The 15,135-nt window shown below is 34.5% G+C and overlaps 1 long non-coding RNA gene across 1 annotated transcript; it reads right to left on the bottom strand.

The window, feature by feature from the left end:
• Positions 1–725: 725 nt before the first annotated feature.
• On the bottom strand, positions 726–12,745 carry LOC133179438 (uncharacterized). The gene is made up of 3 exons (XR_009720122.1): positions 12,667–12,745; positions 12,413–12,492; positions 726–816 (listed from the first exon to the last, which is right to left on the bottom strand). It is a non-coding gene; the product is annotated as an uncharacterized LOC133179438 (long non-coding RNA).
• Between the last annotated feature and the right edge of the window lie 2,390 nt (positions 12,746–15,135).

Genomic DNA, 15,135 nt, shown 5'->3' with positions numbered 1-15,135 from the left:
GAACCCTTGACCCTGGAGCCACAAATTTGAAGGAGGCACCCTTGCTTATTATAACCATACATCTAGTTTATCTTATCAAAATACAAGGGGAGAGAAGATTTTTAAATAATTTATGCATTCTCACTATATGATCATTAGAGCCCCGTCCTAACTTTAGAACCCCTGACACAATTTTGGGAGAGGGCTTAATGCTTATTACAATCATGCAAACAGTTTGACTGCTTGATATCCAGGACTTAAGAAGAAGCTTTTTAAAGATTGAACTAATTTTGCTGGTTTTAACCCCACCTCTCAGGCCCCGAGGGGACCGGAGGGGGAGGAAACATGAAATTCAAAATTTGTATACCCCTTTACCAACTGATGCTATATGATAAAATTGGTTGAAATTGGTTCAACGGCTCAAGAGAAGAAGCTGGAAATGTTCAAAAGTTTACGACCGACGAACAATGGACGACGAAGACAAAAACATAGCAAAAGGTCACCTGAATGACTCAGGTAATATAAAAATCGACTAGTATTTACTGACACTGAAGCACAACTAAGCGCCTATACATGTTGTCTAAACTAGTCTAGCAGTGTTTTGAAACGTTTCTTACCAGATTAATGAATGCGTTCTCATTGACTGAACAAAATTTATTTAAAATATCAAAAAAGTATTCAAGCAATAGAAATAGAAAATACATATGTAATAAAAATACAATTGTGAAAAAAAGACTTGCGTATTATAGGTTTTGCTGCCATCTCCAAATTGGAAAGTTGTGGTGGTTGTTGAACCAATTTGAATAGAACTTGAGGATGAACACGTAAGAGTTTCCACTGTATAAAAAAATCATTGAGATGAAAATGGGACGATTTAAGCAAATACGAATATATTTATTTTAGTTATACGAGTACTCCCATGAACTAATTAATTGGGAAAGAAAAGTCTACTAGAATCCCCTACAAAAAGAAATACGATAGTAAACTATAGTGATAACTTTGACACTTTGTTTTTACTATAGTTATAACTCTGACGCTTTGATCTACTATAAATATCACTTTCAAAACTTGGTTTATTATAGAGAGAACTGAAACGGGGATTTACCATAGTTACATGTATCACTCTGATGTACTTTATATCGATTTGTATGAAGTGAATCTCTTCACGTCTGAATTAAAGTACTTCATGACATTTGCATGTAATTATTTACTAATGTGCAATACTAAAAAGACTTTACTGGCATCTTTGATTATAAACTTTCTTTTATCTCACATATTCTTGAAACGTTAGCCTTTCCCACTTGAACAGTAAGCGAACGGAGTCAACGATGAGCGAACGCTGTACGAACGGCGAATGAACGGTTGTGTACGCTGAACGTAATTTGGCAAACGTTTTATGAACAGTGTGCGAACGCAGAACGTGAACGCAGGATGAACGAATTATTCGGAATGTTTTTCCTTGGCAACACCGTTCATCGAAATCAAAAACCGATAGACAGAATTATGTATCTTTATTGTACTAGTCGAAATCAAAAACCGATAGGCAGAATTATGTATCTTTATTGTACTAGTCGAAATCGAAAACCGATAGACAGAATTATATATCTGCATTGTGGACTTTTGCGAGAAGCACTGCTTTTACAGTTGACTGTTTACTTTGACATTTAAACCTGTATCATGTATGGAGGTACAGAGTTGATAATAGATGGGAAAATATTTCTAGTGGTCATAGGTATGGTGTTAGGGGCACTAACATGTGAAGGCTGGAAGTTAAGGGTAGGGTGGTTGTCGTTTTCTTCAAGGGCAATTTATTTGTGCTTTGAAATAACCCGTTATTTTCGTTTAATTAAATGTTGACTTAAATATTTATATCGTAGAAGAGCTTCCGTACATTGTCCTAGTGTAAAAGTAAGCCGTCAACTGTAAAAGTCAGCACTCCTCGCAAAAGTCCTGTACTAGTGCACCAAGTTATCTTGAAATCGGACAAAAAACTGTAGGAGGATTAGCATTTTAAAAAATTGTTTATCGACAGAAGGACGGACGATGGGCACAATACTATCGCATAAGCTCTTCTGGTCTCCGACCAGTAGAGCTAATATTAACAAGCCCCATCTTTTATTAGGTTGTTACCTATTTCAAACAGCTGCTGCATGGTTTCCAAAGATTAGGACTGGTGATGTGAGCGTGCAAAGCTCATCGATACATGCTCATCTGTCTCCCTGCTGTCGATTGGGGTATACGAGAAAATGAGTCCTATATCAATTTTAACTGAGGTAGCAGATACGTTAACAACAGCAGAGGGCGAAACCCAACGTGTTTCGGAAAATGTAATTTTTCCAATTCTTATAAATAGATCAAAATTTGAGCATCCGATTGTAATTGCGGAATGGGAGTCTTTCTGGAGATAGATTTCCTGACAACAAAGTCCTGTTGGATACTAGTAGATGAAAATTGATGTCCTCTGAATTTAATATCCAGTTGTATAAGGAAAAACGTTAAGATAACACTTGCACAAGAGTAATAATTATGAATAAACAGAGATACCCCTTGAATCTGAGATGTTGCTTTCTTGCAATATTAAGGGAGACATAACAGATAATACAACTTGCATTGCTGAGCAAATAAAAAAGAGAAGATTTGATGTTCTCATACCAAAAGCATAAATGAAGCATAAATGAAAACTTCCGAATCTTCTGTTGTATTTTCTGTTAAGATACCACCTCAGGGTTCTCCATGGGCCTTTTAATGTGGCGGCCCCGCCACAGTTAAAAAAAACAGCACCATAGTTCCGCCACAGTAAAATATTAGCGCCACAGTAAGATCGTTGTCGATCAGGAACATAAATCTATAATTCTGAAAACGAAACTCTAAATTATGTACCGTTTTTCAGTAACGAAATAATGGTAACCCGTCAGTTTACTCTAATTACTGCCCATTACTTGGCTTGCACAATCAATTATCTTCTAAATCCTCACTAGATCTAACGCATGATTGAAGTGAGACAAACACTCTGTTTTCACACTATTTTGACAGTACACTTATCTATTGGTAACATTCTTTGTACGCTATGTAGATGCATGTACTATACCGATATCTATTAATTGCATTTAACATTACTAAAGAGGGTGTTGCAGAAACTCATGATTATTCCTCATTTAAATACCTACGACACATGACGAGTGAATTCTAAATTTAGTTACAGCTACGTACATTATTTATTAGGCTGGCATAACCTTGTTAAAGTGACACTGTGACGGACAAACGGGAAAATTGACAACAGTAGAATTTTTGCATGACACATGCAAATTTTGTTCAGTTCTTGAAGATATTAGGTTTCAGAAAATTAAAGGTTTCAGAACCTAAACAAGAGGCCCAAGGGCCTTAACGGTCACCTGAGTATAATACAACAATTTAGAAGTTAAATACACTGATAGATGAAGCATTGTTGCCCTAAAGCGAGAGAAGTAGGAAGATCAGGATCAACAAAATAATTAGTCTAGTATTCAGTATCAACTCATAAATTAAGTTCTAATTTGTCCCCCACTTAACACTATCCCCATGCAGACTATTAACAAACTATTAGTGCTTCTGTACTATTTTTAAACCCATATTAAGACCTCTAGCATTGACCTCTCCTATGGTCTTTGAAGAACTTTTAGTAAGATAAGTTATTTTTGTCTCATTTTTATTTATCTATTACTTACAGGTCTACCTGATTATTAAAACTAAGAAAGTACTCTTTGAATTATACGATAAACATTCTTGCATAATTATCTTATTCTATTAACCTTTCAAATACATTATTTACAGTGATTAATTATCAAAGATGAGTGGAAAAGGGGAATAACTTCTCTCAGTAGAATGCAAGTTAATAGAGCCCTGCCCAGGACCAGAATGCTTAGACGAATGGTCCAGATGTTTAAAAATCTGGTAGAAATACGCTTACTCATATCATTTAAACTTTTACTCAGTTTGCTTCCGATATGCCCAGAAACAGAGAAGAATTTCACAGGTACAATGCATTTTCACTACAGATTCAACAAAGCCTTACCCTAACACCAGAACCCAAGACCAAGGGTCAAGAAATTTACAAATTTGGAAGAGGTACCCTCATCATCATAACTATGGACTTCGAAGAATTAACACTCTTCCACTATATTATCAAAAGCCCCCCCCCCCCATTATGCTAGAAGCCCTGACTCCAGGACCACAAGGTTTAAAAATTCTGTTCGAAGTTCCCATTTTCATCATAGCTAAGCAATTTATTTATCAGCTCAACACAAAGGAGCAGACAGGACTAATTAATGATTAATTAATAGAATTAATGCTTTTTCACTATATAATCAATAAAGCCCCCCCCCTCCTCAAGAACCCAAAAAACTGAGGCCATATATTTAAAAATTTTGGAAGAGGCATCCTTGTCTATCATAATCATGTTTAAATAATCATGTTTAGTTTGTTTAAATACTCTCCAGTAGCAGAGAAGAAGATTTTCAAAGAATCAATGCATTTTCACTATATAATCAATAGAGCTCCGCCCCTGACCCTGGGGCCATGAAATTCACAATTTTTGAAAAGGCATCCTTATGCATCATAACCATGCACTTAGTTTGTTTAAATAATACCCAGGAGCAGAGAAGAAGATTTTCAAAGAATTAAAGCATTTTCACTATATAATCAATAGAGCCCCACCCTAACACCAGAACCCCTGACCCAGGGGCCATGGCTTTCACAATTCTGGAAGGGACCCACCTCCTCATCATAACTATGTACTTAGTCACCTTAATGCCCAGGAGCAGAGGTGAAGATTTTCAAAGAATTAATGCATTTTCACTATATAGTTGATAGAGCCCCGCCCTAACACCAGAGCCCCTGACCCTGGGGCCATGAAATTCACAATTTTGGAATAGGTACTCTTGCTCATCATAACTATGTACTTAGTTACTTTATTAAATATCCAGAAGCAGAGAAGAAGATTTTCAAAGAATTAATGCATTTCACTATAATAATCAATAGAGCCCCGCCCTAACACCAGAACCCCTGACCCTTGGACCATGAATTTCACAATTTTGGAAGAGGCACTCTTGCTCTTCATAACTATGTACTTAGTTCCTTTATTTAATACCCAGGAGCAGAGAAGAAGATTTTCAAAGAATTAATGCATTTTCACTATATAATCAATAGAGCCCCGCCCTAACACCAGAACCCCTGACCCTGACCATGAATTTCACAATTTTGGAATAAGCACTCTTGCTCATCATAACTATGTACTTAGTTCCTTTATTTAATACCCAGGAGCAGAGAAGAAGATTTTCAAAGAATTAATGCATTTTCACTATATAATCAATAGAGCCCCGCCCTAACACCAGAACCCCTGACTCTGGGGCCATGAATTTCACAATTTTGGTAGAGGCCTCAATGCTTGTTACAATGATGCCAACAGTTTGACTGCTTGATGTCCAGGAGTAAAGAAGAAGATTTTTAAAGATTGCATTATTTTTGGTGGTTTTAGCCCCACCCCTCAGGCCCCGGGGGGGGGGGGGGCAGGGACCATGAAATTCACAATTTTTGTTCCCCTTCACCCATAGATGCTATATACCAAATTTGGTTGAAATTGGTTGAGCGGTTCCAGAGAAGAAGTTAAAAATGTTCAAAAGTTAACGGACGACGCACGACGAAAACAGATAGCAGTAGGTCACCTGAGTGACTCAGGTGACCTAAAAATCTAATTTAATGGATAAAAATAAAAGTAAAAAGAAATCTTTATATAACCCATCACAAAAATATTGCTTCACTTCTTCCTCTTTATTGTACGCATGCGCTCAAAAGTTGAAGAATTTATCATGGTTTCAATTCCATAGATATAAATGTCGGATGACTGAGAATTTTGATACAATCTTCAAAAAAGATGATCATAACTTATTCCTTATTTCTGCTTGCCCCAATTCAATGTTGTTTACAAGTTTCACGCTAAAAATAAAGGACGCGTGACCTTGACATTGTTGACGACGATAAAAACAAAGCGATAGATACAACATTTGTTTTTCCGGCACTTATATTTTGCAGTTTTTTTCTTGCTTTACAGTGCAGTTGAGTAGTCAAAACTTCGCTATATTCATATTTCACAGAAATCTTTTGTTTTGTGATACAATTTTCTTAAAAGAAACACATAGTTTTGACTCATTATGCAACTTTAACATTCCACTTATCTTTTATTTATATATTATTTTATCGAACATGGGCTACCTGTTGGATTGTATACAACTTATGAATACTGTATACATGTACATGTCACTGCCTGTATATCATCCATGTATGAGAAGGAAGCTGTATAGAGAGGGAGAATTAACAGCAATAAATAACACAATATGTACCTTAAACAGTATTTTTTTTGTAAAAAGATGTTGATATACTATAGAGTGTGTATTTCTTTAAATTACAGTTGTGTTCCATATCTAAATTGTAGATGCTACATCCAATAATTTAACTCGAGAACGTCATTAATTTCAATTTAATCGTTTAAAGCTGGGACGTACTGTTTTAAGTCAGATCTGAGCCACTACTTAATGATAACAAAAACATGTCATAATCATTTTTTTTTAAATTTCATTTTTCATTACAGTGATTACACCGTCATGTAATGATATGAAATCCTGTGTTTTATTATCTTGAGATTACAGTAAAGAGCGAAAAAAATGAATGTAATTAAAATATTACTCTTAAGAACTTCATACTGGGATAATCTCTTTTCTCAAATTGATATTTCATTATATTTTCATTATTTTATGGAAAAAATATTAGGTATATATATTAGCCACTCCAGGATTCGAACCAGGTTCAAAAAGACCTACGTTGTATATCGTCATCGTGCTTAATCACTAGACCCGATATAATGTGGTGGAATTAAGCGTACCCATCTTGCATTTTGAAGGGATATTATTTTAATGTTAATTTTAAAGTCCGTTCTGTTTCAAGTAGGCAATTTTTCAAAACATTGGGGATTCTCTATCTAAAAGCACAAAATTTATCATATTTTGCTGTGTGACTAAATTACATTTCATTTAAAACATAATTACAAATTGATTTGAATCAATTATAATTCTACATTGAGTGGTTTATACTTTTGCATATGACAACATTTAACGTCTTTTTTTTCTTTAATTTTTTCATATTATCTACCACACTTTTAGGGAAAATAATATAGTAAGTACAACATCCTCTTTATTTTTCAATTCGCTAATACTTCATACCATTAAATTCTATATTGAAATGTATAGCGATTCAGAAGAGTTTTGTGTTTTTAATTTTTCACGAATTCGGTCGTGAAATAACGCGAAAATTAGCACTTCGCAAAAGTCTTGCACCACAGTCAAATTTGAAATGATGGAGAACCCTGCACCTGTCAAGATGGAACACACCCTGTATAACGGAAAATAAACAGTTGGCTAGTTTAGAACCTTTCGAGTCCGTCAACATGGAGTGTAAGAATTCCGGAATAATGAATTTTAGGAATTTTCAAATGACAGATTCTGGCATTCACGATCACCGGATTATATGGATAGTGTATCAAGCAAGCTTACAGTCGACGAGAAAAATAAATTTAGACAATTCATCATGCATACACTCAACAAATTAAGGACGAACTACATGTAGAGGAATTTTATTTTTTCCACTATTATTAATAATACATGTATTTTGTCAATATATGTATGTAGAAAAATAATCGTACATGTAATCTTTACAATTATCTAAATGAAATATATGAAGATAACGAACAGTATTCAGGCTCAAAAGTCCATCAAACAATACAAAATAGGAGCAGAGCAAACACGGGCCTCCAAACATCAGAAGTGGGGTCAGGTGCCATGGAGGAGTGAGCATCCCCTGCCGACCGGTCACACCCACCGTGTGCTCCTTGTCATGGTCGGGAAATAACAAAAAAAATCTGTCGATAATTCAGTGTGTAAATAATGGCCTAACAATTTGTATGAAAAACGTCAGTCAGCATTTGACTCAATGATAAATTGTATTTGCTGACAAGGTCATTGTATCGACCATAGAACTTATGAAATGATGACTAAAACAATTAATAGAGTCAGCCCAATTTTCCATTGATAAAAAATTGAACAAATTTAATTGGAATAACACCGAGAATATCCATCAGCCTTGGTTTTTAAATGAAACAAAATATTCAGGATTTTGCGGATATTTAATGAACCTGAACAGTCAGGACTTTGTTGTCAGTATCTGCAGCTTATATTACCACCTCTTTTCCTGTTCATTTTTCTGCCTCGATTTTGGAAAATTAATTAAATTTCGGAAGTTACTCTAAAGAACTCTCGACCATTCCGAAAGGAGAGCTATTTCAAGTTCAACGAAGTGTGTTGGGTTGGTTTTGCGTTGCTGAATTATGTTTTTGGTGCATGCCCAACGCTTGCTTTATTGGATGGATTAAGGTCAGGTGATCTCACTGACCAATGAAAAAGGTGGGGATTATGAACAGTGCTTGATTTAAAAAAAAATCCACAAACAATACAAATCTGTGAACAGAGCATAAAACACAGTCCCTTCAAAATTCCTGAGGTGCGATCAGGTGCCTAGGAGAAGTTAGCATCCCTTTCTGACCGGTCAGCCCTATGTATTGATCAGGTAGAAAACATTCCGTAGTAAAATCAAGTATAAAAACAGTTCTAACAATAAGGATGAAAAACGTCAGCCAAAATAAGACCCAATGATAGGTAAGATTTGTTAATGAAATATATGGAGATAACGAACAGTTTTCAATCTCAAAAGTCCATTAGACAGTACAAAATAAGAGCAGAGAAAACACGGACCTCCAAAACATCAGAGGTGGGATCAGGTGCCATGGAGGAGTGAGCATCCCTTGCCGACCTGTCACACCCGCCGTGTGCTCCTTGTCATGAAATAAAAAAAGTAATTATAACAACCATAGAATTTACAAAATGCTGATTTTAAATGAGGTTGTTGAAGTCCATGTAACATCAATTTATCTGTCAGTGGCCTGCCTCGGTTTGAAAATTGATCGTACTCAGAACATGCTCTTGAGTATCGAATACGTTGGGAGGCGTAAACATCATATGCAGGTGATAGCGAATATTACTCCATAAAAAAGAAAAGTTGACGATGGAAAAGCTGAAGTAAACTCGTTTGTCAAAAACTTAGTTGTTAGTTGGCCCTTATCGTCTAAAGTAAGTAAAATATAAAAGTATGAAACAGATGTGGCAGACTTTGTGGTGACTTTTATTTCATGTTCACTGGGATATATCGAGTCGATATATGAATGGAAGTAACTATTGCTAATTGATAACACGTCGTTGAAATATCTAAATGTCGACTTGAAGGCCACAGCAAGTGTTTGTTTTTTTTTCCATAAAAACAATATGCAAACAAATAAATAAATTCTGCTTTATAGGAATATAAAAACAAGTTGGCTTATATCTAATCCATCTCTATGATTGTTTCCTCTTCCAAATATTGACCACTGTCATCCATTAAAATTAAATGTCGCCGATGGCGCCAGCATAATGCCGTACAAAAGACTAATTTGTTAACAAAGTATCAAAACCTGTTCCTTTAGAAAATAGCCAATGAGTATTCAAGACAACCATTTCAGATGAATGCAGATAACGCCAAACTTTTAATAACAAAACTACAGGAAACGGAGTACAAATCAAGAGTGCGATTGAATAACAATTCATGAACATGTACAGACGCTCAGTTATGACCCCCAAAATACACCATAATAAAGTTATATTGAAAAAAAAAATAAGTAGCGCTTAACTTTTTTTGTTGAGTATATTTTTCGGACCTAATAGTTACTTAGGTCGAAATGACTTTACCGAGCATAGAATTGAGATAAGAACGGTGACGCAAAACCAGTTACCTCCGAGAATTACCATTATCTCAGCGAAATAATGCCTTACGTGAGATAAATCACGTTACACAAAGTAGTGATCGAAACGAGTAGCTCACCTTGGGAATCGCCTATCGTTCTCGTTAAAAAAAGCTTTTTTCCGTAGGTTTTTCCATCTATTATCGAAGTTTAAATTCCGTCACTGTCAAAAACGCTTATTTGCTACATAGAGTGGACGAAGCGTTTGATTCATTGCCAGGTGCAGAGTACTTTTGCACTAGTTTTAGCTAGTGGTTACTGGCAAGTTAAAAATAAACGAAAAATTCTTCGCTGCTTACAAAGGACTTATTGAATTTTTCAGTCACTTTTGGACTTTTTAATAATCCTGCAACATTCGAACGAACGGAAGCCGTGTTATGCGGACTTCAATGGAAGAAAAATGTCTCGTCTACTTACAGGAGGTAATTATATTTGGAAATAACTTTCCAAGAAACTCTAAAACAATTTAGGTTCGGTATTTGATCGTTTCAGGAAGGCTTAACTGAAATTAAAACATAAGTGTTTTATTTAAAGAAGCCATCTCGGTCGATGGCACAAAAGACGATCAAGTCAAAATTGCCGCGATCCAGAATCGAGGCATATGCATTGCCTACACATACAAAATACACATACGTGTACTCAATTAGAAGCTGACAAATTAGTAGCTGAAAATTCAGTTGCCGATTTGGTACACCTTTGTGTATCCATACAGACCAGGGATGCTAATGCGATTCCAACTTATTTTCAAATTATGCCAGCTTTTAAAAATTGCTAAGCCCCTTACTGCACCTTACAGACTAATCTGATGGTTTGATTGAAAGATTCAATAGAACTTTACATCTGATGTTACCTACGTTTGTCGATGAAAATCAGAGTGAAGGAGATGATCATCTCTTATATTAAACAATGGCATATAGCTATAGAGCAGTGATGCAAGAGAGCACAAAGTATACCCCAAAACGAATAATTCTGTGGTAGATACAATGGCCTTGTTTGCAAATGCTATCTGTCTTTTAGTCGAATGTTAACTGACGTCTTTTATACAAATTAGGCCATTATTTCCACACTAAATTTTCTACGGATTTTCCGTTTATTCGATCATAAGGGGCTGTTACCGGTGGACAGGGGATGCTTAACGGTACTCCTCCTTGTCACCTGATCCCACCTCCGTTTTCAGAGGTCTGTTTGACTTCTCACAATTTGCATCGCTACATGGTCCTTTGAACATGCAGCAATATACCATTATCATCTCCATATGGGGTTTATAACTCTCAGTTGATTCGATAGCAAGAGCATGCTCTACGTATAAACTATTTCTAAAACGAGGTAAGTTATTGACAAACAGGTTGATGAAATAAGAATATCAACAGTTTCGTTTTTAGAAAGTCATCATTTCGTAAGTTCTATGGTCGATACAATAACCTTGTCAGCAAATACAACCTAATCATTAAGTCAAATTCTGACTGACGTTTTTCATACTAATTGTTAGGCCATTATTTACACTCTGAATTGTCAACGGATTTTCCGTTATATCCCGATCATGACAAGGAGTACACGGGGGGTGTGACAGGTCGGCAGGGGATGCTCACTCCTACATGGCACCTGATTCCACCTCTGATCTGTGAGAGGTCCGTGTTTGCTCTGCTCCTGATTTGTATTGTTTAAATAGAGTTTTGAGCTTGAATACTGTTCGTTAACTCCATATATTTCATTTCACATTTCATGCTTTAAAAGGGATTTTTACTACAGTGACAATAGAGGTTTTGCATTTTACCAAGACATTTCCCCCATAACAATTGCACCTACCAATAATTGTGTTCTTAAACATGTATTTATAATTAGTCATAACGTCTACAATTTCTCTGAATATGAAGGTTATTGAAAAAATTGTGATATTCTGTCAGATATGTCATATGTTTCCGATTAAATATAAGGCATCGATACTGTCTTAGTTTTCATATTGCTTTGAGTACACCCATTTCAACAAGTTAAACATAAATCAATTCTCATTCTTATAACAAGAAAGGCAAAGTACTTTTTTCAAAAACACACAGGACCGGTATAAACACGTTATGTATTTCTTTATGTATTTTATAGCTTTATGATAATAGGGCAAAGTTTAAATTTCTTGTACTTGTATTTTACACTGAATCCAAAAAAGACCGAGTTTGTTTTAATTTTCAGAAGTCTCAGTTATATTCTATATATTGTAATTTATCACTGATGATTATAATTCTTAAATTTTTCATTCAATCTCTAATATTCTACCATGCCCTCCCCATTGCCCCCACCCCATCCCCTTGAACAACTTTCTGATGCACCGAAGGAATTCCGGAAGCGTATCATGTATTAATGAAAACTTTTGTTGGATTTTAGGCTGTGTTTTTAAACCTCCATGGATAGAAAAAGAAATTGTTCTATACCATTGGCCATCAAAAATGTTTTAATTTCCTGTCAACTCTAAAGAGCGTACTCAGTAATACATATGTAATGCATAATTACGTAACGAAATCTCTTTACCTCCTTTGCTGAATTTCCATACATTGACCATGGTGAATAAAAAAATGCTGAAAGGTCTTATCGCCATCACGTGTTCTTTTCTATAAATAATGTACATTCTGTCATATATACCATGGATTAAAAATGTATACATAGTTAAATATGATTGTTGTTTATATAAAGATCGGTAAAATTTTGAACTAAGTTAGTTGTTACGATTCAAGTGTTCAGCTACGTTTAAATGAGCAAAGAAATGTTGACACAGTATTACTTACAGATTTTGCAACCTTACATCAGATTACAGACGACTAATCAATGTATATGTCCAAATGAATATTTCCTGTCTGTACCTGACGCATTTCTGCATGGAGGTGTAATGAAATAACAGTGGGTGTTAACCATTTTAACCATCGGCTGAATAGCAAACATTAGCCACGTCAAACCTTTTCTGGGGCATTGGTGCATAGAAATGAAAAAATAAAACACCATTGACGAAAATAATGTCGTTGACTTGAGTATCAGGTTTAAATATTTTTATGTAAAAAAATCGAGAGTTACAAAATAAATCGTGCAGAAATCTTTTAAAATAATGCCTTGTTTATAATCATAAGTGTACAAGCTAATGACACATAGAATCCTATGTATGCTTAAAAAGTTGTTTAGAAGCTTTTCAACCATGCATTTCAATCTCAGTGATAAACTTCATTTGGATCTTGGAACAAGAATGAAGAAATGATCGAGTTTCCTTTGTATGTTTACCTTTTACACTTGGGTGGTTTAAATAGTATACAGAAGGCAGTACAGGGGATTTGATGCATGCCTTCCCTTTAAAAAGAAGCATCAGATTTTCAATTGAACTTGATATCTGATCAAAATATATTCAGTAACATTATCGTTTTTCAATTAATGATTTTATGCATAACTGCATTATATATTAAAGATACGCTGATCATGGAAATGTCACTACTGCTTTACAACCAAGCAAGGCAAATTATTTACATCTATAAATGCATAAAATCCTGGCCCCCAATTTTTAATTGAATAAAAAAAAACTTAACATGCATAAAGTCAAAATAAGCATATATTGTTAAGCGAAAGAGTATTTAATGATTCTTTTTCACGAGTGTAAAAACAGCCCATAATTCATGATCATATGTATATTTTTTAATTAAATGTCTTTAAATTAAATGTAAATAAAAGAGTTAAGATTTACGAGTATATTTTTCCCTTTTGCTTCGTTGCGTTTGGCACCGAAGTGAATAAGGTTACATGTAATTTCGTGTTACACGCAAAGTCTGTCATCAAATTATGGGGACGTTATTCAGTAAAACACGCTCATAATGAATTGACGCTTACAGTGAAGTGATTTTCATTCCCTGTGACTTTAAACTGTATTGTGATACTAACGGATATAACGAACTATGTTTATAACGAGTCGAAATCATTTGTCCCTGGCACTTCGTTATAAGCGTGTTTTACTGTATTTGATTTATGTGATGAATTCTTTCAAAATAAATCCAGAAGCTAGTATAAGTTTTTTTTTTTAAATTCCTCATTAAATAATGATTCTGAATTATTTTAAAATGCTAATATATGCAAGTCTAAGCCTGAACTTCAAATTGACAATAATTATATTGTTCCTGTTTCTCACCTGATACGAACAGAGTTACAGCTCTGAACCGACAAAAAAGTTAACGGGGTTACAGCTCTCAATGCTGTCTGTGGTATTACCATTATACCATATACTATTGGGGTTAGCGTTCAGAACAGTAACACCAGACGCAATACGGAAAGCCTCGCTCTCTTTCGCACAGAACGTATTGCGCGCGGATTACTTTTAAAAAATCATTATATATATATATATATATATATATATATATATATATATATATATATATATATATATATATATATATATATATATAAAATAAAAAAAAAAACGAACACATATGATTCGTAATATTGCTCTATATGTATTCATACCTTTTTTTTTTAAATTATTTTAGTCTTCTATATTTAAAATACATTCAGTTTGATTTTTTTTTTTCAAGCTCTTACGTATATTCATGCACAATACTTAAATCAGAATCAGTAGAAATATTTCATGTGCATCAAACACATTATCAATTTAAAGCTTAAGTCAGGATTTACGTTAATTGTATTCATTATAGATCCATATTGCATAAATTATATAGGTCCTAACATTTAGTATATGGTTGTACTTAAAGCATAGACCGTATATTATTTATAAAAATAATAAATATTGTACATGTATTTTTTAAAACTCCTCTATACGTATAATTTGTTCAGAATTACAAATTAATATAAATGATTAAAGGCTAATCAGCTGTTGGTGGCTTATATATAGATTTGACTGTGATAGAAATAATATACATATTTTTTAATTATAAACCATAAAAATTTCTACATTTGTTATTTTATAAAAGTAGGACGTTCACGTCATGCAGAGAAAATAAAAAAAAACTGCAGATGTAGCACGGTGCAGTATAACAGACTGGTATAAAGGACCCCCCCCCCCCCCCCAAAAAAAAATCCTCGCTGCTTCTCTGAGTAGTGGTATTATCGATGAAACAATACAACATGAATATCTCTGCGTGATAAATTAACACTTCCTAATGAAATACCCACAAAATTATGGGTCATCTTTAATTGCACTCTGTAGGATACATAGGCCTATCTGTTTAATGTCTCTGTTATCCGTACCCATTGTGAAGTCACGTGAT

Source organism: Saccostrea echinata, unplaced genomic scaffold (assembly GCF_033153115.1).
Source record: "Saccostrea echinata isolate AGI-Se365-2 ecotype Australia unplaced genomic scaffold, CSIRO_AGI_Sech_v1 ptg000004l, whole genome shotgun sequence".
Lineage (NCBI taxonomy): Eukaryota > Metazoa > Mollusca > Bivalvia > Ostreida > Ostreidae > Saccostrea > Saccostrea echinata.
The sequence above is the reverse complement of the archived record's forward strand: the minus strand, read 5'-3'. Positions and strand labels throughout refer to the sequence as shown.